Source organism: Calidris pugnax, unplaced genomic scaffold (assembly GCF_001431845.1).
Source record: "Calidris pugnax isolate Ruff unplaced genomic scaffold, ASM143184v1 scaffold326, whole genome shotgun sequence".
Taxonomy (NCBI): Eukaryota; Metazoa; Chordata; class Aves; order Charadriiformes; family Scolopacidae; genus Calidris; species Calidris pugnax.
This window is the reverse complement of record NW_015091265.1, coordinates 1,918,702-1,942,463: the sequence shown is the minus strand read 5'-3', so window position 1 is coordinate 1,942,463 and position 23,762 is coordinate 1,918,702. Positions and strand designations below refer to the sequence as shown.

Genomic DNA, 23,762 nt, shown 5'->3' with positions numbered 1-23,762 from the left:
CGTTCCCACCCTCAGAGTTAATAGTAGGATGGGGGATAAATAAGGAGCGGGGGCTGGGAGTGAGGAGAGGTGAGTGGTCAGGAGTATCATGTTTCTTAGGGTGTTACACACCCTAAAACCCTCAATTCAATGTTCCCTTCATGAGAAACAGTACTAAATTTTTTTAGAGTTTTTTTTTTTTTGGAATCAGTTCCTCCAAGTAGAAAAAAATGTAGATCTGCATTGTTTTCTTTTAGCAAGGATTTGTTAATTTTGACTTGAGCAAAGACTCCTGTTCCAATTTCCAAACACCACCTATAAATGAATTACATTTTTGTTGCAAAAAAAAAAAAGATTACGATTGAACAGCTGCAGATCCCTTAAAAACCCCAAAATAATCTTCCCCTTTTTTCAGTTCTGAAAAAGGAGCTGTACCTAAATCTCTGCCTTTTTTTTTTTTTTTTTTTTTTTTTTTTGGTGTTTTTTTTTTTTTTTAGCCCTGTGTAGTTTTTAGCTCGGGGCTCGTGTCTGTGGTGCAAGAGGCTTTTTTAGGTGCGGATCTGGGAGGGAGGGCAGGACCTGCGGGGCGAGGACAGGGACCTGGAGGGACAGGGCAGCGTGCTTGGGACGGGGAGGGTGGGTGTGAGTGGGTGTGAGAGAGAAACCGCGTATGTGGGTTTATTTTTTCCTCTCATTCCTGGGGTCTGAATGGAAAGCACGTTGAGCTGTAATTAAGACATCTTGGAGGCGTACTTAACTCATGACGTGTTGCTTTTCTTTTCCTCTCGGTGAGAAAGTGGCTCTCTCTTCCCTGAATCAGGTCCTCTGCCACCCAGAGCCACAAAGAGACGTTCGGGACATAGGCACACACACGCACACACACTGACTTAAGGTGAGCACCAAAAACTTCCTCCGCACTTCGCTGTCCTCTGTTTCAAACTGCTGGAGAGTTCTGAGAGCATCTCAACTCGGGAGCTCTGCGCAAGGTAAAAAAAAAAATAAACTTTTGGGAAAGGTTTTTTACTCCTTTATTTCTCTTAAGTCGGATGGGGATCCAGTAAGCAATGTCTGTGGCATCAGCTCCAGGGCTGCACTGAAGTGATTTTTCAAGCGATCTAATTTGGCAGCTGGGGCGGGGGGCGAAGGCGAAAGAGGGATTGAAACTGGCTAACTTCAATGTGTTTGACTTTTAAGCGCTCTCTGTTACCAAAGGAGAGATCATATTGCAACTGCAGATTCCGTCTGAAAGACAAAAAGTTGTACGCTTCTGCTCTGTGACTTCCTCCTGTGGGATTATACATTTCACAGAGATCTGTCTTTCTTGAGGGATTTCTCCATCCAGTCAGATGATTTTAGAAGATTTTAGGATGAAGGAAAAGAAGGACAGTAGAGTAAGCAATAATTTCAAGGGCTGGAAGTAGATTTGCATAAAGTACTGACCAGCCAGTTAGGAGGGAAAAGATTTTGATAAGATGTGATAAATTGCATACTGATGTCATTTTTGGCTATTTATCATCAGAGAAAGCCTGAATAATGTTTTGGCACAGGTTTCTGCATTGTCTCCACTCACCAAGAAAGTTAGGATGCCACAGCATTTTGAAAGTTTTGCTGCACATTAGTTGGTCCATGGCTATGATAGCTGTATCATCTTACTGGCTGATTATTTGTGGTTTGGAGTCATACATACAAAGGTGTCATTCAAAACGTTTTTCATGGCAAAATTACTTGTGTGGTAGGTTTAGATGTAAAGAGTTGGAAAGCATTTGAATGTTTGAATTAAGGAGATTTATTGATACCTTTATATCATTAGAAAGGGGATTCATAACTGCTAGGATCCTTCAGGGGATAAAAATGTTGCCATATGTGTTTCTGGGTGATGTCATGTAGCTGATATAACACCTTCAGGAGACTCTGGGAGCCTGGCAATGTGTACAAGAGAATCGTGTAGATTGTCAGCAATGAGTTTGTAATGAGTTTGTATTAATGACTAGCAAGACTGTTTTAGTGCCTAAATGTGGAAAGAAGCAATCTGGAAAGACTCCTATTGTTTTGTTAGGAAAACATTGTTAGGAATATGTATGATGTGATAGTTGAAAAGGTGGTTGCAGTGGAGCTGTGTAACTATGGATACACACCCTCTCCATAAACACTGTTTCTGGAGACAGTATTTGCAGCACGTGGAGAAATGTATCATAAACAAGGGAATTATTATCAAGTCCTATGGAGAGGGAACCCGGGAGTCTCATGCCAAAACGTGTCACGCAGAATGCCAAATCCTCGTGCTGCAAAGAGACAGCTCATGCTTCTTTGGTTTTTCATATCTAATGGAGGCAGGTCTTCAACTCCCGTAAAGCACAGCGAAGTGGAGTTTCTCTGAAATGCATTGTCTGAGACTCTAACCCATTTGTACTTACCTGTATTACATTAAGTGACAATGGGAAAGGGAAGGAGGAAGAATGCAGTAAGGAACAGAGAGAATGAAAAAAAAAATAGATTAATTGGTGGTACTTCTCAACATAACAGTTAAAATGGAAAAAATAATTTTGTACAGAGCAGCTTTTTCAAGTTAAATAAAAAAAAAAGTCAGTGTAATAATGAAGACACTGCTGGTCTGCACTGAAATTGTGCCCAAAGGCCTGTCTTCCTAATAGGATTCCTGAATGTATAAGCAGATTCCAATAAGAAAGAGAAAAAAAAAAACTGTGTCGTTATGAAGAAAAGTATTATCTACAGCAGTGTCCTCCTCTTCAGAGACATGACTGACTGTAATTCACAGCAAAGCATCCTTTCATTATAAACCTAGTGGGTTCAGTTTCCTCTCATTTTCGGTAGGTATGGTTAAAACAATTGTCAGCTACTAAAAAACCCCTAAAGTAGTACAAAGGGCTGGTGGGGGAGTGGAGAGGTTTCAGGAAAAGGTGAAGGGTTTCTGTGGCATGGTGCAGTGCACCTTTGTTTTTACAAAGTTTGTAAAAGGATGAGAAGAGCATTTTCTACTGCAGGTCCCCAGCCTCTCTGATTTTATGCTGATATGGGACTAAAAGAAATATTTTTGTCCACTATTGGTCACAGTCTGGAGCCAAAAGAACTGTTATCAATACTTACTTAATCAAGTCATTTCTTTGCGCTTTAGTAAAAATCTGGAAATAATCTTGACCAACCTTTAAAAAATGTTTTGAGATCTTCACGTGAAGAGTGACTTTGCAATTGCTTGTGTTTAAATATATTCAAAGGTTTCCAGTTCACTGCAAGGATTAAAGTGTGAGAACTGAAATTAATATTTTCTGCTTTTCATTTGCCTTTTAATTGAAGCAGTAGTGAAGCTATCCTTGGAAGTTGAAATACTTTACATTTCTGTCTCGTTGTAAACCTGACAGTGTATTTCATTACTTAAAACTCCCCGAAAATGAAAAGTTTGGGGAAAAAATTTATTTTCATATGACAAGCTGCTTCTGTTGCTTGTGAGGAAGTATTAGACATTCTGTCTCCACTGTTAGGAACTGTAGCATACAGTACTGCACTTGAAAAGGTAGCTTGTAACTTGTAGGTAACAAAATGTTCTTTGGGGTAAAAAAACCGTCTGAATATACTTAGGATTTCAATCAATGGTGTTTAAGGAGGATTAGAGGAAACAGCTGGCTAAACAAATATTAGGTGTAGAGTGGATGCAGTGGTATAAATTAATAATGCAGTTCTTTATCTGCTGTATGAATGGGAGGTTTTGTGGAGATAAGACGACCTAAACATGGTCACTGTATGCCACCTAGTGGATATTGCAAAGAGTCTTTCAGAAGATTTTTCTTTTATGGAGAACATCTGTAACTAATCCAGGTGCAACTTAACTGTTAGTGGTTAGTTTTATTCGGTTTTACCATTAAAAACTATCAGCTGTCTTTTTTTTCCCCCCAGATTTTTAAGGGGGGATTTTTCCTACTTTTTAAGTGCCTATTAGATCTGCTAAAAAACAGTTTAGCTTTTATTTAATGCATTTTGCTGATAGTTTCTATTTCCAAAGTCATTGAGGAACAGCCACATATTAACACTTAGTTTGACATACTGCACTGCAACTGTAGAAGTGAAGAGATTTCTGTACAAATATTGTGGCAGGAGAAGTAAGGATTTAAAATCTCCTTCCAAAACTTCTTTATCATGTAGGATGTGCTTTTGTTAAAGCCCCTTTTGTTTTATCCCTGAATATTTTGTCACTGAGAGGCATAGATAAAGAAAATGTCGTATTGTTTCTGATGACTAATAAAAGGTCATAAACCCTCTCCATCTTCTTTTTGCTTGCATGTCATTTGTCTCCACCTTCCTCACACCTCACACGCGCTTATCTCTTGGGCTGTCCTTTCTATTTATTGGGGAAAGGAAAATTGCCTTTTGGTCCACTGGATTGTTTATTCAGTAGTAGATATTCAGGTGCTGTCAGTTCTCATAGCTCTAAAGGATCTCGTGAAATTACATGGTTTTAAGCAAATATACATCAATCTGGATATACTTTGTGACTTGTTTTATGCTATGTGACCATCTTATGTCCTTTCACTTCCTAGGCTTTTTTAAAATTTCACCGTAATCACAGCTCCTACTGCAGTCATCTACTAGGCACCTAAATCAGGTGATAAATCTATGGTTCTGATACTACATTTTCAAATAAATGCCACAATGCATACTGGAGCAAAGAAGTATTAAAATACTTGGCAAAGTCAAGCTCCCTGCTTCGCTTCCTCCTGATCTTCATCACTCAACAGTAAATCAAATGGCAACATCACACTTAGCAGAATAAAAAATGTCTGTGTTTTCTCATCCACTTAGCTTTGAAAAGACATTTTTTGGTTTCATTTTAATTAGTACAACAAAATGGAAATCTTGACCGTGATCAATGGCTCTGAAAATAAACATTTAAAACATGCATTAAGAAGTTACAGAGCAGTACTCTGCACTGGCTACTTTGAAAACTTTTCTCAAGAGTTATATGAAATACTACCATAGGAGGTTGTTAACATGATGCACAAGTTGATGGCTAAAGTGAGAAGGAAATCTGGCTTTCCATTAATCAGGCAAAGTTTACATGTTAAAATTTAGGACGGTAAAATACTACAGCATCAAATGGGTTAGTTGACTCGATGCTATGCTTCATAGGTGGCTACCTTTCTTTATAGCTCTGCCTGGCCTTGTTACTGCAAGTCACAAGACCTGCTAATGGAATCAGCCCCAAACTGTGCTAATAAGATCTTAGCAAGGCTAGAGAGTCTCTCCCAGGACAAAGCTGTCCCCTAAAGTCACTGGCACACAGGGTCACCACCTTTTCCTAGAGTAGGGCACATCAGATGCTACGGCAGAATCTACATCGTTAATTGTCTGGCATAATAGAACTAGAATCATGAGACCAGAAGAATGTTCCTGGATATATGCCTCTTGCTTCAAAAAATGTCATCTTGGCATTTGTCTGATAGCAGAAGACCATTATCTTCAGACAGCATTCCATTAATAATATCTTCTAATTACTTTAAATGCTTGCAGCCTACAATGAACATATGGGCAATGGAGACAGGTTAGATTAGAAATGTGTTTGGCAGAAATCTAAGTAGTAGAAAACAAATGTTTCAAACTACTCTGGGGAAAAAGAAGGAAAAGTTACTTAGAGGTAGTTCAAATTTGGGTTTGATCACGTTTGGTCTGTACTTTTGCAAGTGGATGTATTAAGTTTGGGTTTGTTTGGGGGTTTTGTGCATGTCATATCGTGTTAATTTACTGCTTATGTCATGGTACGTTGTAACTCATCATCTAAAGTGTGTCAACAAGTATTAGTGTATTATACTGTGAAGTATGCCAGCATTTATTGTCATGAACATTCCCTTATATTTAGAATTCCTTTCCTACAAGAATGCCTAGGAATATAGCGAAGAGGCAGTTTGTGCACCTATGTGTATATAAATATATGTATATGCTCACATGCCCTATTAGAATGTGTAATTTATTTTTTTGAACCTGGTGGGTGATTGAAAATCAATTGTGCAAAATGGCAGGCTGCTGTTGATAGTTTTTAGCATACGGACTATTACCCTCCATTGTTTTAAAACTGTTGATTCATTGTTCTGCTAGTTAGTGGCTATCACTGCTTGGCACTTACGTTTTGGAAGATCATATACACAAAAGGCATGGTACAATACCACTGCGCTGTGAGATTGCAATCCAGCAAAACAATATATAAGCAACTTTTACTTACTCATATAGTAAGCCAGTGAAATCAATAGTAACTCGGAGAGGGCTCAGTGAATAAAACTATTCATCTATTTGCAGAGTGGCATCCATAACATCAGACATGGCTGATCAACAAGCAGTACATACAGCTCCTAACCTGCAAATGTGTTTAGCTTTATAGACATTAGTACCACAGTGATGTCAGCTAAGTGTTAAGCAAAACTGTGCATGTTTACAAAGAGTGGAGGAATCAAGACCTGCACCAATGGAATCTCTGTGTAGAAGAAGTAGATATTTAATGTAGGAAAAAAGCTTTCATTGCTAAAATAACTTCCCAAACCCTCCAACTGAAACTGAGTGACTACTCATCTATTTATTAATATTTGAGAAAATACATGCTACACCCCAAAATATCTATGAAGTGGTTGTTTTTTTCCAAAAACGTATTTTCAAGCAAAAGGAAAACCCAGCCCTGAGTCACACACAAAAATACTGCCTAGAAATGGGAAAAGCACATTGCAAATTTTCCTGTTTTGTAGTAACTGTGAAAGCATTTATAGTGTTGGGTCCAACCAAGAGATTTATAAGAACCGTATCAGAGAAAAATAACGTTACAGTAAGTGTGGTGTTTCTTTTGCTGAAACTGCAGTGACACACGTGTGTTGCAACCACAGCAGACCATAACGGTGCTGCCACCTTCTGATACACGCTGCTTATTGCCCAAGGTAATATGCTCCCATTTTCTAACACCCGAGATGCAGTAGTGAAGCTCTGCATTTTCAATTTCATGTATAACCTGGAAGATTAATGAGCATGCTGTTACTCTCAGTTAAACTATGTTTCAGGATTTCCAAATGGCTGAAGCAAGATGTCAAGTTTTGCTGAGTCTCTGTAACTTATTTCTTTAATAGTTTTGATAATATAGTTTTAAAATAGGTGTACAAAGTCTGATTTGTCTTTTATTAGCAAGTCAAGCAGGCAGGCAGATTTTTTTATTTGTTTCTTTTTGGTTGTTGCTGTACTTGTTCTTTGATTTGTTTGGTTAGATACATTTTCACTGCTGTACTGAGATAAAGTACAGTCAGGCTTGATGATCTTAAAGGTCTTTTCCAACCTAAATGATTCTAAAACCTGTATTAATGCAGTGGCTGTGTGTTTGTTTGGTTGCGCATCTGGTAGTGTGGTCATGTATATGGTATCATACTGTTTTGATGTGCTTTGGGAACTTAATGGTTGTCTCTGTAAGCCAAGAACCAATGGATCTCTTAAACATTTTCCAGATTTTGCCCAGCTGAAACACTGAATAGAGAGGATGGTAATTCAGCTGTTATTATTGATAATTACAGACTATTATCTTTTTACTCTTAAAAATTGATTAAAAGGCTTGGTGATCTAGATTATAATTGGCCACCGTTGTACTGCAGATCTGTTGCAAATGAGAAAAGACACAGAATTCTATAGATTAGCCTTGGCTTTTCCTAAAGAAGGAGGCTACAACACGTTTGAGTGCCAGGGTAAGAGGTACCACATTCAGAGTCAGTTACCCAGTGTGCCTGGTGCAGCACACTGGTGTGACTGCTGCCTGTACTGGTTTGAAGTGACCTGGTCCCTTATCCCCCATGCATAAGTGAGCATGTAGCAGGAGACAGATACAAGCACTTGGCTGCCGCAGGGTTATATGTCTTTCAACACAGCTCCTTTGAGTCTGTACACCATGTGCCAGAGAAAAACCAGTTGCACTCCAGATGTGTGGCATGCCAGTCCCATTCTGACAACATAAAATATAAAAAGCAGAAAAGAGCAGGTAGAAGTAGAGTGTCTGTACAGGAGCAAAGGTGCTGTGCAATTAAATAAACAATGATATGTTTCAGCAGGAAAAAAATGTGACTCTTAACCAAGAATCTCTCAGAGTAGATCAAAAGAATAATAAAACATTTGTCAATGTGTCTGAATGGTCCTTTTTAATACCAACATCTGGTCTTTTAGCCAGTGAATGGGTTGTTGCATCTAGTTTCCAGGCATTTCATTCTGTTTTCTTCCATGAGCAGGCTAAGAGAAGTATGCAACTATCACATTTTTCCAAAGCAACGTCCTTATCTGATTGCATCTGTACTTAAGTGTATGTTGCACTCCTATCAAATCAGACAATAAGAAAAACTTTCCAATCCAGTAGGGCATTCCCCATGATGGGAGAATGGTAGTGACATGTAACATCTTCATAAGCAAGCTAGTAAGATATCGTCTAGATAAAACTAGTGTGACGTTTTCAAAACTGATTACGAAATCAATAGCTCACAGTAAAAACAGAAGCACATATCAAATAGGATTTTGCCGGGGCTAGTCAGCTTTGGTACTCTTCAATATTTTCGTTAGTAACTTGGGTAATGGAATAGAAAATATGCTTAAGTTTTTAGACAGCACAACATAGGGAAAAAATGAATTATTCTGGAAGCTGGGCTTTGAAGTTAAGATGTTCTTGCCTAACTGGAGAAAAATCTGGAAAAAATCTTTTCAACAAATAGTATGTGGTGAACTGAGGCAGAGAGAAAACAATGTACAAAGATGGGTAAGGTTTAAGGTCTCATTTGAGCTTGTTCCATTGCCAGATACTGCATTTTGAGAATACCGACTAAAGGAAGTCATAAGGAAAATAATAAAAGTGATGGTTTAGAAAGCATGAGTTGGAAGAACCAACTGAAAACCCTAACCTAGCCTGGCCTAAAGACAAATACATTGAAGGACAGGCATAATAATAAATCATAAAAAGTTCCTACAAAGATAAAGTAAATCATCCACTCCCTATGTCTGTAGCAGAGAAAAGAGCTATTGGCTGCATATTGCGGGAAGAAAGAGTGGAGAAAGACATTTCTAAGTGATGAGAAAGCTCAGGCCGAGGTTGCCTGGAAAGCCTGTGAAGTCCCAGTGTTTCAGTTTTGAATACCAGGTTAGATAAAAACGGTAGAAGGATGAAGGTGTTGACTCCTTGTGGTTGTCTGTTGGACAACTCTTCCACAATTCTAATGAATTAGATAGTTTTGTTTGGGAGAAATACTTTTGAAAATAAAGACTTGCTTCAGCATCTAAACAAGCAGAAAATTATTTAACAAAACCCAAAGAGGTTAATGAGTTCTCAAAGTTTGTGGCTTATGAAGATAACTCTTTGTTCTTGAATGTAGTAATTCAAATACATGATCTTTGCAGATAAAGTTGAGACCAACTGGGCTTCAAATCTCATATGCAGCTTGAGACTTACTTATTTTTGATCATGCACTGCAAATCTGAGATGAAAGAAGCATCCTTACCTATACATATTGCTGCTGGTTCATCTTAGGTATCAACTTGATAGAACCCTTAGATTTAGGGTTTTTCAAGTAGTATCAAGCAGGAAAAAATACACAGAGAATTATGAGGTGATGTCACTTGAACAGAACATTGCCAAGCAATAATGGTCGTCTATCAGAAAATTAAAGCCACCGCATTTATGGAAAACACTGTAAGTGTCAAGGGAAGCACAAACATTTATTTCTAGACCAGGAGACACAGTTCCTCAAGTCATATTGCGAGGGTGACTTATTTTTGGTGCATTTGATGATTGATGCAGATTCTGTTATTTTATCTGAGGAATCTTGGTTTGGGCCTGCACCATTACTGAATTACTGCAATTTGTTTGGACTTCAGCCTTCTCTGACATTGTATGTGGGAAATGTGACTTTTTATTTCTAGCAGATTAGGAGTTTGAACAAATCTATATTTATTTTTATGACTTGCAGCCTGCAGAATAGTCATCTCAGAAAACAACCCTCCTTCTGAAGACAATGATATTCATTGATTCATTTTTATTTATTCTTTAATTACTCCAGAAACTGCCATGGAAGTATAATTTACAGATTTGGGTTGGTTTTTTTTTTAATATATATTAGTACAAACTGTCCAGTTCATACTGAGTTTCTCACATGAAAGTTAAATAAAATCTTACAGATGTATTGCAGTAATGGAACCCACATGTCAGAGGGCAAGAGCTCACCCTAACAAATATGTCTAAAGAAAGGGAGATGAGGGTCTACAATGTGGGGTAAGCACACTGTTTTTGAGTCTCTTTGACACCAAATAGCCAATTTAGTGTATTTTTTGTATCAGGAGTGAATATGCCCTAAACTATGGTCCAAAGTCATTAGAAATCCAGGATCTTGGTTCAAAGCCAGTTTTGGTTTTCTGTCCACAGAGATGCCACCTATGAGCAATGGCTCTTTTGGCAGCAGAGTCACAGTCCCATGATGTCTTCTTCAGGCAAATTTGTAGTTAGTCTTTGTAGTCTAGAAGAAAACCAGAAGCAAGAATTCGCCTGTTCTTTTGCAATTAAAGGTTTGCAAGTTCAGTTACTGTGCAATGTGTAAATAAATAGGAACAAAAGGACAAATTAAACACTTTGCTTGTCAACAGCTGTAAGTTTTTATTCCCATGCTTTTAGAATGCATATTGTCATTTTAGGAAATCTTGAAGATCTGAAAAAGGCATAAAAGGCAATTCTAGTTCTCTATAAGTACATAAGCTCTTCCCAGACTTCAGTAAGTAGTAACCCAAGGACAGTGTAGCCCAAAGAAAATATATGTGGGCTTACCTCAAGGAGAATTTAATTCATATTTCTGTGCCCTGAAAGCTTAAATATGGCAGATGGCTTAGAAAGCATAACAGTCAACTCTTGCAATTCTCATGACATTTTGTGGGTTTGTTTTATTAGGTCATCAGTTTTAAAGTCATTATATCAGATAAGAGCCTTGAGTCCCACTAAGAAAAGCCTTTCTGGCCTTCATGCTTACAATGGAAAGCTTGAATATGTGAACTGCAGAAGTAAATTAGAAAGAGCTAACTACATGATTTGATCTAGCAATTCTCTGTATCACTGAGTTCAGTGAAAATTAAAAGGGAATTCTCATCTCAGTGTTAGGCAAAGGGCCCACACAGAAATACAAGAAATTCTGTTTAAATGTAAGAGAAAACTGTAAGGGTGATTGAACACCAGAACAGGTTGCCCTGAGATGGTGGAAGCATCTCCAACAGGACACAGACTTGAGCAACCTGCTCTACCTGGCACTGCTTGTGAGCAGAGCGGTTGGATTAGATGGTCTCCAGGGGCCTCTTCCAAACTCAGCTAGTCTCTGATTCTTTGTCTCTGACAGCCAAATTTGTATTTTTCTCATGTATCATCTAGACTCACAGTACTGAAGAGAAATAGTCATTGATTTTATCTAAAATGGGCTACGGGTTCTTTCCTGGCAGCTTGGATACACAAAGCACAAGAATAAAAAAGACAAAATACAAAAAAAATGATGACAAACCTCCACTCTGGCAGCATTTCTTGATGCCATGCAAGGACAGAGGATGAAGGGCAAAAGTAGTGGGAAAGAAAGAGTGAAAAATATCAAAATTGCAATATTGCCTTTCCTCAAAAAAGAACAGAGAGGTGTGAGGAGGAAGCTCACCCCTTGTGTGTGCTGCTGCTGTCAGATGATGAACAGTCCTCTTAAAACTGCATTTAGCTGAAGCTAGAGAAGCAAGCAAAGAAAGCATACAGAAAACATGAGGCTCATTTACACTACGTTTCCCAATTGACTCTTCAGTTTCCTATCGTGCAGCCCTTAATTGCTCTTGGCATTGACCTTTAATGCAGTTTTCCAGCAGTAAACTGATCAGCGTCTCTCGGTTGGCTCAGGAAGCGTTGGGTACTTCATGGCTGATTCAGTGCTAGAAGGGCCTTTTGAAGTGTTATCTTTCATCTCAAAATTACTTCGGATATGTTCTATATAGTGTATTGGTTGGACAGTGAGGAATGAAGCAAGAGATTTGCCTATGACTCTGACCTTTGCTTTCCTCCTCCTGTAATGAAATCACAGCAGAGGATAGCCAAAGATCCACAGGCACAAAGTAGACTATTAGGGATAAGTTAGTGCTTGCTGTATCCTCCTAATACAGTTTATCATTTCACTGCCACAGGAATTCTGGTATGATTACAAGTCAGGCAACTTTATTGAAAATCTGAAGACGGGCACCTCACTGCCTATATCTCCCTGGCACCGAGACTGGGAATGTCTCGGTACAAAATGGAGTGCCCACTGAAGACTTACAGGCAATATTTATTGCTACTTCAGCTCCTTACTCTTAAAAGGGAAGAACTGTGGTGCTATACTAGCAGAGAGAATGTAACAAAACATCAATCTGAGATTCAGGCATCTGAAAACAAGTACTAATTGTTATCTTTTAATTATGGATTACTTGCAATATGGAAGAAAGTCTTACTGAGTAGTTAAGACATTTTACTGTAAAGATACTTCACGGTTGCTTGAGAAGCACAGTTTCAGTTCCCTGCTCAGGGAATAAGTTTGAACTTCAGATAAGTTGGGAGCTCTCAGTCCTTCATTTCTCCACCTATAAAAAAGGGATAAATAATAAATGATAAAAAATGATAAAACCTCCCCTTTTCACAGGGGCGGTATAAAGGTGCAGCTATTCATCTAGGCAACCTCATCAGTTTGTCTGGTAGTGGTGTTGAGCCACCTATAACATGTGGCTCTGCCACCTCAGTCATGTGACGTGTATTAGTGCCTCCAGCTCAGTGCCATATAAATTTCTTCTTGTGACGTTGCCCCAGAAAGTGTGTACCTGCCTTCATGCAAGCCAATCTAATCTTGACCATCTCCAGTAGCTTTGGGAGGGATTATAATGAAGGAAGTCCAGGAGAACTGGATGGGGAGTACATCTGTGTCATTGATCATGCTGAGCTGATATCACATCATTGTTTTTATGCTACAGTCATGGTCTCAAAGGGCTTTATGAGCTTTAGTGCAACCCTCAATCACAGCAAGCTAGCCACTGAGCCCAAAACAACAATCCCTCTCAAAGCTGGAACAGGTCTCAGCACTCATATTGCTTGGGGCTGTCATCTTCTATAGGACCTCCAATAGTCATTATTTCAAATAAAGAGGAGATTGCTACGTGATAAAGACTACAAGAAAATATGGAGATGTAGTGGGACTGTAGGTAAAGAAAATAATATAGATAGCCTGAGAATACTAGGAATTGTATAGTTTAAAAAAAGAGACATCTTTTGCCCCAGAAACTTCTCAGTTTGCTTCTGCAATACAACAAATTGCACAGAGATGTAGAAACAACTACAAAAAACCTACAAAAATTCGTACAGCTCACCACCTTAAATCTATACACAATTTAGTGATCAAAGTAAAAACTAAAAAAATATATATAGTAATAGAAATTATATATGAAAATTTGTGCACCTTTTTCAATGCAAGGGAACTCCCATTATTTCCCTAGTTTAGGATATATGTCAATGCTGTGCATTTACTTTACAAAGATATAAATGTCTAGATGAGTAGAAGGTGAATAAAAATCTGGTCAAAATGCTTTGAGCAATGAGGTTATTGTTCCAAAGACAAAAAAGGGAGTTCTGGCTCATGCTTTTTTGAAAACAGTCATGTAACTTTCTGTTGTTTGTTTTTCCAAAGGTTAATACAGCAGCCTGAAAATGTTAAATAATTACAGTAAAGATTGCATATGCTAATGTCTCCTGGCTCATTGACTCAGAGGCCACTAATATTCCTTTTGATTTTCTGTCTTCATCCTCCCTTTAAATTGCATATAGCTTCTGAAATTATTAATTTATAACTTCATAGACTTAATGGGAGTACTTTTAGGTTTTTCTTTTTACTGTCGCAAGGGCTTTATTCCTCCCTGTGCTGAAGGAAGGACTCAGTATCAGAGTACGTGATCTTCTCTGTGTCAAGGCATTGGACGATGGCTAATCCAAGTTTAAGAAAGCTAAACTTGGGAAGCCAAGCTTCCCATTGCAGTGGTAAGTCCTGATTTAGCCATGCCATTCTTGGGCAATGACAGGCTGCAGACCCCAGACTGAGAGGTAGCCTTGGGCAGGACTGTGCCATCAATCTTCTCTCAAGCAGTGTTCCCTTCACAGAACCTCTCTGGCAACCAGTGCCCTGGGTCTGACCAACTCACACGTGTCCAGACGCTTGGGCTGACTCTCAGACAGCAATGTCAGTCCCTGCTGTGCTGATTTCATTATTATATTTCTCGGGGTACGCACTTGATAAAGGTGTCACGAAGTAAAGTTCACATTTTGGTTCCTGGCATCTTCATCATGAAGGTTTACCACCACCAAGGAGAGACTGAATTTTGTCATTCCAAGTAGGAGAGTTCAGCCCTGTCCTTGGTCAAGCATCTTTTGCCAGAGGGAAAGGATGGGAGACAGACAGAGCTGGAACAGACAGCAGAGGGACAGAGGTTTAGAGACATGTCCCCTGGCCACTGGATGGAATGCAGCAATAGGTAAACTTAGGTAAACCAGCTGAGAATTTCTGATAAAGTTATTACACATGCAAGCATTAATTGTGTTCTATTTAATACTAGTTGCCATACTTCTGACATACTTTTACTTCTTTGCAACAAATAGGAGCGGAGGGCCCCTCTGAGAGGTAGGGTTTTTGGTAGACCACTGCTGGTTCAGCTAGGAACCGTGGAGCTGCTGGCCATGACCTCATATTCAGCAGGTTTTCTTCAGAATCATGAAAATGATACATAGTTCTTAAAAATTACTTGTCATCCCTACATGTTAAGCTGCATCATCATGAAGTTATCAACTAGCATTAAGTCATTTGGTAAAAGCAGAGGTGAAGTTAGTGTTTTTCCTTTTTCTTTTTTTTAATAAAAGCTTGCATTCTGGAATATATTTAGCAGTTTCAAAGCAAAGAGAAATCTTATGGCTTTTGCTTGTTTGTACACATACGTTATGCAGAGAATCCTAAATAAAGCAATAGGTGCAGATGGTGACAAAGTCCGTTTTCAGTGTCTAAGCTGTGACTGCCTCCTGTGCGCTGCTCAGAGGTGTTGTAGAGCCACTGTGAGACTCACGTAACAGACCAGCAAGGAACACTTCACCAGAAAATATTTTCAGGTCAGGATATTGCCTCAGCTAGCTTGCACTGCTGAAAATGGTTACTGAATTTATAGCATACCACTGCAGTAAGCTGTGGATGTCTCGTGAAATTAGTAACCTTTGCTTCAGTGTTCGAGAAGTAGAGACAGTGTTATTTAAACCACTCCTCTTGCATGCTAAAAAACAAACAATAATTGTCTTCGACAGTACCTACTACTCTGTTTTGCCAACCCAAAACAATTAGATCACTGCGGTGGTTTCGGCTAGGATGAAGCTGATTTTTTTACTAGCAGCTGGTGCAGTGCTATGGTTTGGATTCGGGATGAGAATAATGTTGGTAGAACGTGGATGTTTTGGGTGGTCGCTACAAATTCAAGGACTTTTTTGTTTCTCACACCACCCCACCAGTGAACAGGCTGGGGGTGCACGAGAAGTTGGGAGGGAACACAGCCCGGACAGCTGACCTTAATGGACCAAAGGGATATTCCATACCATGTGAAGCCATGGGCAGTATATAAAGGTGGAGAAGAAGAAGGAAGGATGGGGGGATGTTTGGAGTCACGGCATTTGTCTTCCCAAGTCACCATTAGGTGTGATGGAGCCCCACTTTCCTAGGGATGGCTGAACACCTGACTGTGATGGGAAGCAGGGAATTAATTCCTGGGTTTGCTTTGCTTGTGTGTACAGCCTTTGCTCTACCTGTTAAACTTTTTTTATCTCAGACCATGAGGTTTTTTTCACTTTCACTTTTCCAGTTCTCTCCCCCAATCCAAACTGGGGGCAGTGAGCAAGCAGAGGTGTGGTTCTAGCTACTGGCTGTGGTCAAATCTCTAGTCACTTTTCCTTGTTTCCTGATGGCCAGTAAAATGGAAGCTGTGCCTACAGACATATCATTGTCTTTTTCTTGTAGAACGTTAAAAAACAGCAATCTCAAATACCCTGATATGCTTTAGAACAGTTTGCCTTAGGTTTTTGTGTTTGACTAGTCCATTTTTCTAGGTATTTCTTTTTTTTTTTTTCCAGGTAGCAGTGTTGTTCTAGGTCTTTTTGAACATCTAGAGGTTATATTTCTAGATGTCCAAGGGCATGCTTGGTAGTTAGATTTTATTCTTTTATTTTTTTAGCATGTAAACACAAGAATGCAGAATTTTTAAGCTGGAAATGAACACACAAGTGGAAACTGAGTGGAAAACGGTTTAAAATTTTCATGAGGGGAAATAAGGCTTCTGAGGAAGGGTAAGAAAACCCAACTTTGGATAAAATCACAACTGACTGTCAAAGTGGAGGTGCTTAACAGCCACGAAAGTTTGAAATGAGCACAGAGAGCTTGGATGTTAAGCCAAAGGACAAGGACCGAAGTCCTGGATGTTCTTTCTTCCTGGGATTTACTGCTTGTTCTGTGCCATGGCACAGCAAGGAACTGCACTGTACTGCTCACTGAGCAGCAAGTGTGAAGCTTTTCACTGCAAACACATCTTTTATTTCCTGTCTGAATAAGATTATGGAAAAAGTTTCTTACAAAATTTTATTAAAAGGTAAAGAAATAGTAAATAAATGGTAGAAGTGATGAAGAATTATAAAGAAAGAAATCAGCTAAAGTCCAAATATTGTTTCTGAATTCAGAGCACACATTGAAAGTCTATGTTGTAGTCAAGGTGATATTTATAGCTTTTACGTTCAGAGTTTACACTAGAAATGAGTTTATAATGGAAAGTATGTCGGCTTATGAGTGTGCCAGTATCTTTTTTCCAACAAAATCTAATTTGAGACATTTAAACAGAGGTGTTTGCAGTAGAGGACTAGTGTTGAAGGCCTTTTTTTCTTCTCTTATAACCAATTTGAAATCCTTCATAAAATAAGTGTGCCGGTCCTTTTATAGTATAAATGAAGGGAATTTCTCGGCTCTTAAATAGCATCTGGCTTTACAGACTTTGATGTCCCAGTTGTAAAATAGAGGTCACCCACTAGCCCACACAGTAACAGTAAGGAACGGTGCACAGCCATGGCATATTCTCAGTTCTTTCTCTGGTTTTGATTTTTCCCTTTTGCTCTCTCTTTGCTCCCAAGAGATGCAATCTGTTGGAACCATCCTCCGCTTTGTGCAGAATGGTCTGTTGATTGGTGATTTGTGGGCATGAATGCTAGACTTGACTCCGTCTCCACTCCTGTTCCCTGACTTGGTCCAGCAGGGAACCTGCAGTCCTGCCTGCAGTCGTATTTTTGCCCTTGCTGCCAAAGTCTAGACTACAGTCTGCTTTGCTTAATATAGCATTTATGCCTTTAGAGCTGCACAACAGCTGAGGAACAGCTATCTTCCCTTGGGTGACCTATGTAAAGCACACCTAGAACTGACGTCTCAATGAGATGCTTGGCCAAAAAGTGTTCCTCTCCTCTCCCCCAGCTCCTTGCCTACACTCTTGAAGAAAAAACTCATTTTGTTGCTGCAATTGCTCTCCCTTTCCCATAGAAGAGAAAGTATCACATTTCTTTAATTGTTTTTCCCTGCAGCACATCTGAGGCACTGTGACTCCCTGAGAATAAAATGCCTCTGGTATCTAACGGCAGGAATTGTTCCATCTTGACACCAACAAAGATCAAAGCTAAATACCACAAGTTTGTCTAGAAGTGCAAGGAAAATGGTCCTTACTCTACATTTATATAAAACAGATCCATAACTATACCTCAAAAGATGTGTCGTGTAAATTGCAGATGAAAATAGCAGGGTTCAAAGGCAATAATTCTATGTAGAGTAATCTTTTAGTGGCATGTTGGAGGTGCAAAATTGTTCTTCATTAAATGCAGGCTTAATATGCATGCTTTTATGTCTATGTCAGATTTAATTAGAGCAATGACCTGATTTTTTAGAAATAGATTTCTACAATCTACAGTGTTTCCAGTGAGACTAGATTATTAAAAAGCTCATTTATTATATTTATGCTTTTCAGATTATTTTATTTTGAGCTCATGAAAGTACTTTTAAAATAATATCCATTCCTCAAATTGGCCAAAAGACAAAAGGGTATTCTATAAGATTATTATCATGTGTCAGCCAGTTAAACCATGTGGTTTAAGTCATCTGCTAACTTCAGTGACATTTTCTTTACTACTTTTTGCTATAGTACTAGCTATGGCCCCAAAAATTGCAAACTCTTCTCCCCGGGATGTGCAGTCCCTGTGAGAATGTTAAAATAGCTGTTGTACGTGAGTAGCCCATTTTAGAAACAGATTAACCATTACACAAGTATAAAGGAGAGGTGGGTGTGGAAGTTGCAACTGGGACCTGCTCAGGTCCATCCTGTGAGTTTCCAGTCCCAGAGAACATCAGTAATTTGTGAATAAGTATTCACTTTCTGTCTGACATCCATAATAACTGCCTAAGTAGTCATTCTTTTTTTCAAAGCAGATAATAATGTGCCTTGGTGCTACAAGAGTTATAAAAAGAGACAAATTATTTTATTGCAGATTTTGTGTTTGGTAATTTCCTGCCTGAAGCAGACATCTCTAAAGGGAGGATGACAAAATTCTTAAATGCTGGTTTGTCTTACCAGCTGATGCAATCACATCAGCTAAAAGCATGTCTTGCTTTATCAGAGTGTGCTTAACAGCCAAAGTTTGAATGGTCATCCATGCGTATGTACACATACATATACCTATACAAGTACATATATACACATAGCTAAATAGGTGCGTATGGATGTGTAGCATTTTTTATGTACAATGGGGCCCTGAGATGGATTTCAGCTTTTTCCCTGTTTTGGCTCAGAGAGCATCTGCCCTCCAGGTCACGGTGACAGAAGCTACTGCGGCGTCATGGCCGAAACAGGGGCAAGTGGCTGGGCTTGTTCAAGCTTGTGATCCATGGGCTTTCTGCAAGGCAGCCATGGGCACAGGAGAGCAGGACACGGGGTCTGTAGCTGCTCTGTGGATCACTGGTCCACTGTATCATGTACCACTGATGCAGTTGCACAAGGGTAAGAAACCCAGGCTTTCTATAATCGGGTTTACTTGCATACCAACTGCTATTAGTTATGCTCTTGGAGGCTTTTTTTCCCTCTTATAACTATGCCTACATTAGGACTGACCCGTCAGCATCACTCTACCTATCTAGCTAAATCAACAAACCTTTCCTAGTGTAGATTAAATTTAATTAGGGATTAGCACAGCTCCCAGTTTCTTGTTTGGCAGCCCTCAGGCTGGGAGGTGGAGCTCTGCTAGGGTTAGTTTATGGAGGTCTTCACAGGGATAGGTTTGGGCGGTTTGGGCTTTTTTTTTTAACCCTTGCTATTTGATTCTTTAAAAACCGTGCCCTAGCAAAACAGCCTGGAGAATGGCATTTAGACTGTGAACCCTGACACTTGGATGTAAGTGAATCCGTGCATTTGGCTTCTGAGAAAGAAAAGAAACTAAGCTGACCTTACAGGATTGAAAGTACTGGTAAGTGAGAGACCCTAAAACAGTGACCCATGCCCTGTGTGCTCTGCGGTTTATGTACCTTGGGAAATTTCTGCGAGTCACTGAGATGAAAGCTGGCTTAAGTAGAAGACAGTATCTCAGTTAGTTTATTTGGTAATTTATGGTCCTAGTTGAAAATCACAGCCCTGGCTTCTCAAAGTGATAAGGAAGTGGTAAACCTTGCTCATGCTTGACACAGATCTCTCATGGTCTGATAAATTCTTAAGGTAGGTGATGTTACATGTGATGTGGAGAAAAATTATGATTATTCCACAGTACAGGCAGTGGAGTATCTGAGAAGAAATGAGCTGAAACACTAACTTTCCAGGGCTATCCTTAGTAGATCCTCCTGTTTTCTCCTCTTCCCTGTGGGGCAATGGAGGTGGAGGCTCATGGCAACAACCCCTGCTGTTAGCACACCAAAGGGGAAACAAATCCTTCTTTTGCTAACATCACTTTGTGGCAGGGAGTCTTCACTCAGACAATTTTGGAGAGGAGTAATGCATTGTTTCCATTGCTTCTCAGCTCTTCACCCCAGGCCACAGTTTTAACACCCCTATTTGTAGTGACTGGAACTTTTTGTGGAATTTTTCCTGTTCTCTTCACAAGCAGTTTGTCGCTCTAGTCTCCAGGACAGGTACTTGGTGTGAAATTGTCAGTGAAGGCTTGGTAACTGAAGAGCATGAGGGCACTGTGTGAGGGCAAAAGTCAGCCTTGCACGGTGTCCAATGATCACTTGCAGTGATTGCTTAGGGAAATAATATATTTTATATATATTTACATATATATATTATATTTATATATTTTTATATATATTCTTTTCCAAAGAAAAAGGGCAGGAATAGTGCAGACCTCCTCTGGCTTGTGTTGCCAATCTTTGTAAGAGATCCCTACCTGTGGCATATGACTGTTCCTGGATTGCCACCATCCTTCACAGTGTGACAAACCCTGCTTCAGAAGCACAGCTTCACTTCGGGTGTGAGGATATGGATCGGGTGACACTGGTTGGAGGGTGTTCAAAGCCTTGACAACTGCTATTTGAGAACTGGGAATTATGCCTGTGAAGCTGAAACAGCCTGCATAATCCTGAGGAGGTTAAGGCACAAACAAAAGCCTTGCATTTATTCTGAGTGACTGTAGAAATGCTGATCCCTGTAATTTACTTCGTTGAGTGACACTTGCAAAAAGAAGGTGAATCCTACCTGTTTGCCATTTATTTAAACTGGATATCCTGCTTAGGTATCTTTGAAACCCCATGGATTTTCAGCCTACCAGTGTTGCAGGTATTCTTATTATTGACTAAGCGAGGATATGTCCTTGTCTGACATAATCCAAATCAATACAATTTCCTTATTAACTGAGTTTCCCAGTTCAGATATTGTCAAGAATACCTGTTGTTGAGTCTATGGGGGTTTTTTTCTGAAACCTGCACAGGTTTACTTTACCTGAAGGACTGACCAAAAGCCAGCAGATATTGCTGGCAGCCAAAATAGATGTCAGAATGATTCAATTAAAAATTACATTTATTTTTTTTTTAAATGTCTTCTGTTTCATGTCATACCTCAACAAATTGAAACCCATCCTTAGGCTTTTGTTCTCACAGTCCCCTATCTTTTTGTATGCTAAACTCAACTCTGTGCTGTCTGTGGCTTTCCACCCATTCTTAATATATGCTTATAGAATCATCGAATCATAGAATTTCCCAGACCGGAAGGGACCTCCAAAGGTCATCTAGTCCAACCTCCCCGCAGTCAGCAGGGAGACCCCCAACTAGACCAGGTTGCCCAGGGCCTCGTCGAGCCTCTCCTTGAATATCTCCAGAGATGGGGCCCCAACCACCTCCCTGGGCAACCTGTTCCAGTGCTCCACCACCCTCACAGTGAAGAACTTTCTCCTAATCTTCAATCTAAATCTGCTCCCCTCCAGCTTAAAGCCATTGCCCCTCGTCCTGTCACTGCAGGCCTTTCTAAACAGGCTCTCCCCAGCCTTCCTGTAGCCCCTTCAGGTACTGGAAGGCTGCTATTAGGTCTCCCCGGAGCCTCCTCTTCTCCAGGCTGAACAACCCCAGCTCCCTCAGCCTGTCCTCGTAGCAGAGGTGCTCCAACCCCCTGATCATCCTCATGGCCCTCCTCTGGACCTGCTCCATCAGGTCCATGTCTTTCCTATGTTGAGGGCTCCAGACCTGCACACAGTGCTCCGGGTGAGGTCTCACCAGAGCAGAGTACAGCGGAAGAATCCCCTCTCTGGACCTGCTGGCAACGCTTCTTTTGATGGAGCCCAGGATACGATTGGCCTTCTGGGCTGCAGCTGCCCACTGCCTGCTCATGTCCAGCTCATGTCCAGTACCCCCGAGTCCCTTTCCTCAGGGCTGCTTTCTAATAGTCACCCCCCAGTCTGTACTGATGGCGAGGATTGTTCCAGCCCAGGTGCAGAACCTTGCACTGCTCTTGTTGAACCTCATGAGGTTCACCTGGGCCCACCTCTCCAGCCTGTCCAGGTCCTTCTGGATGACATCCCCTCCCTCTGGTGTATTGACAACACCACACAGCTTGGTGTCATCTGCAAACTTGCTGATGGTGCCTTTAATCCCTCTGTCTCTTCCAACCTAGACGATTCTATGATTCTATGATTCTATGATTGATAAAAATGTTAAACAGTATCAGTCCCAGCACGGACCCTTGAGGGACACCACTTGTCACTGCTCTCCATCTGGACTTCAAGCCAGTGACCTTATATGGTTACTTAATTTTGTAATGCAGAATGAAGGTGTTTCCTGGGTATAGATTCTTCAGGCACATCTTCCTAGACCTGAATATATATAAAATATGATGTACTTTTGCTCTTGTGCTAAGCGCACTAAGCTGCACACTCTGCAAGCTGTTTTGCTTACACAAATTAAGAGTTTTATTTACCATTATATGTTCTGCATTATGATTTTGTCAAACAGTTGCAAATTATTCAGTTAATTCTATAGTTCACATTTTCTGAAATTTACTTAAGCAATTATATTATTTCCTTATGAAGATGTTAAACTATGATAGTGTGTTGGGAGGAGCTCTTGTATTCTTTTTCACATTATGTCTTTGATTTACAAGTATGTGTTGAAATTCTCTCTTTTCTCAACTTAATACCCTGAGACATTCTTCTTAGTGGCTCAGAGTGGAAACGGGACTGACGTTTTCCTTTTTTTTTTTCACATTCTCCTGAATCTCAAAAGCATCACAAGTGAAACGCGTTGTGGCAAGATTGCATTGCCCCACCATACTTCTGGAACATAAGAGCTGTCTTCTTCACGTTTTGCACATAAGCACTGCAGCGGGCAGAGCCAAACCTTCCATATGACTGAGCATTGCAAAAGTCAGGCCATTAAGCCAGCCACATGTGTCTCCGTTTCATTTGCAGATATTTAATGGTCCGTATCAGGGACAACAGTGTTGTTATGTAAAGCATAGAGTCTACTCTATGGAAATTACAAGAGTCAGATACCAAGTCAGAATATTAAAAGCTGCTTTGAGATATCTCTCATCAGAAGTCGCAGCGATGAGAAAGGTATTTTGCTGCCAGTGCTGAGTAGCACTGAGAGTGTGTTTGTAGCTGTACGTGGAGCAATAGGAAGCCCTGTCTAAGTGTATTGGATCATAAGAGCAGTAGCCAGAAGAGTTTGGACCTGCCATGAAAGGAAAGAAAAAAACTGCTTGAAATAGGAATTGATTAGCCTAGTTAAATTGAGGACTTTGCCAAAAGTTAGGTATACAAGAAAAAACAAAACATATCCTGTATCATAACCCACTCCTATCCACGTTTCCCTTCATTGCGTGCAGTTTTTCACAGAACAAGCACTTTCTGATTTAAAACTTGCTGTGTTTCCTTCCGCCCTGTAAAAATGTCTTTAGGAAGACTGTGATGTTTTTCTACAGCTTAAAAATCATTTAATTTCCAGTTTAAACTTATTTATGGCCCCACTTGTTCTGTTACTGAATTTTAGCTGAAATACGCTTTTTTCCCCTCTGGCATTTACTCTGTGATATATTTACAGAGGGCAATTATATCCTTGCTCAGCTGTGTTTTGCCAGACTAGCCAAGACAAGGTCTTTTGGTCTCCTTTTATAAAAAAAGTTTTCCTTTCCTCTGGTTGCCCCAATAAACCCTTGTCTGCATGAGTCCCCCT

The 23,762-nt window shown here is 39.9% G+C and overlaps 1 protein-coding gene across 2 annotated transcripts in view; it reads left to right on the top strand.

Moving 5' to 3' along the window:
• Positions 1 to 737: 737 nt before the first annotated feature.
• Positions 738 to 23,762, top strand: part of HAPLN1 (hyaluronan and proteoglycan link protein 1) — a 66,930-nt gene continuing 43,905 nt past the window's right edge. The window contains exon 1 of one of the 2 annotated variants that reach the window (XM_014960488.1): positions 738 to 965. The gene's annotated coding sequence lies outside the window, so the exon portion shown is untranslated. The remainder of the gene's footprint in view (positions 966 to 23,762) is intronic. The other variant, XM_014960490.1, reaches the window with a different exon arrangement.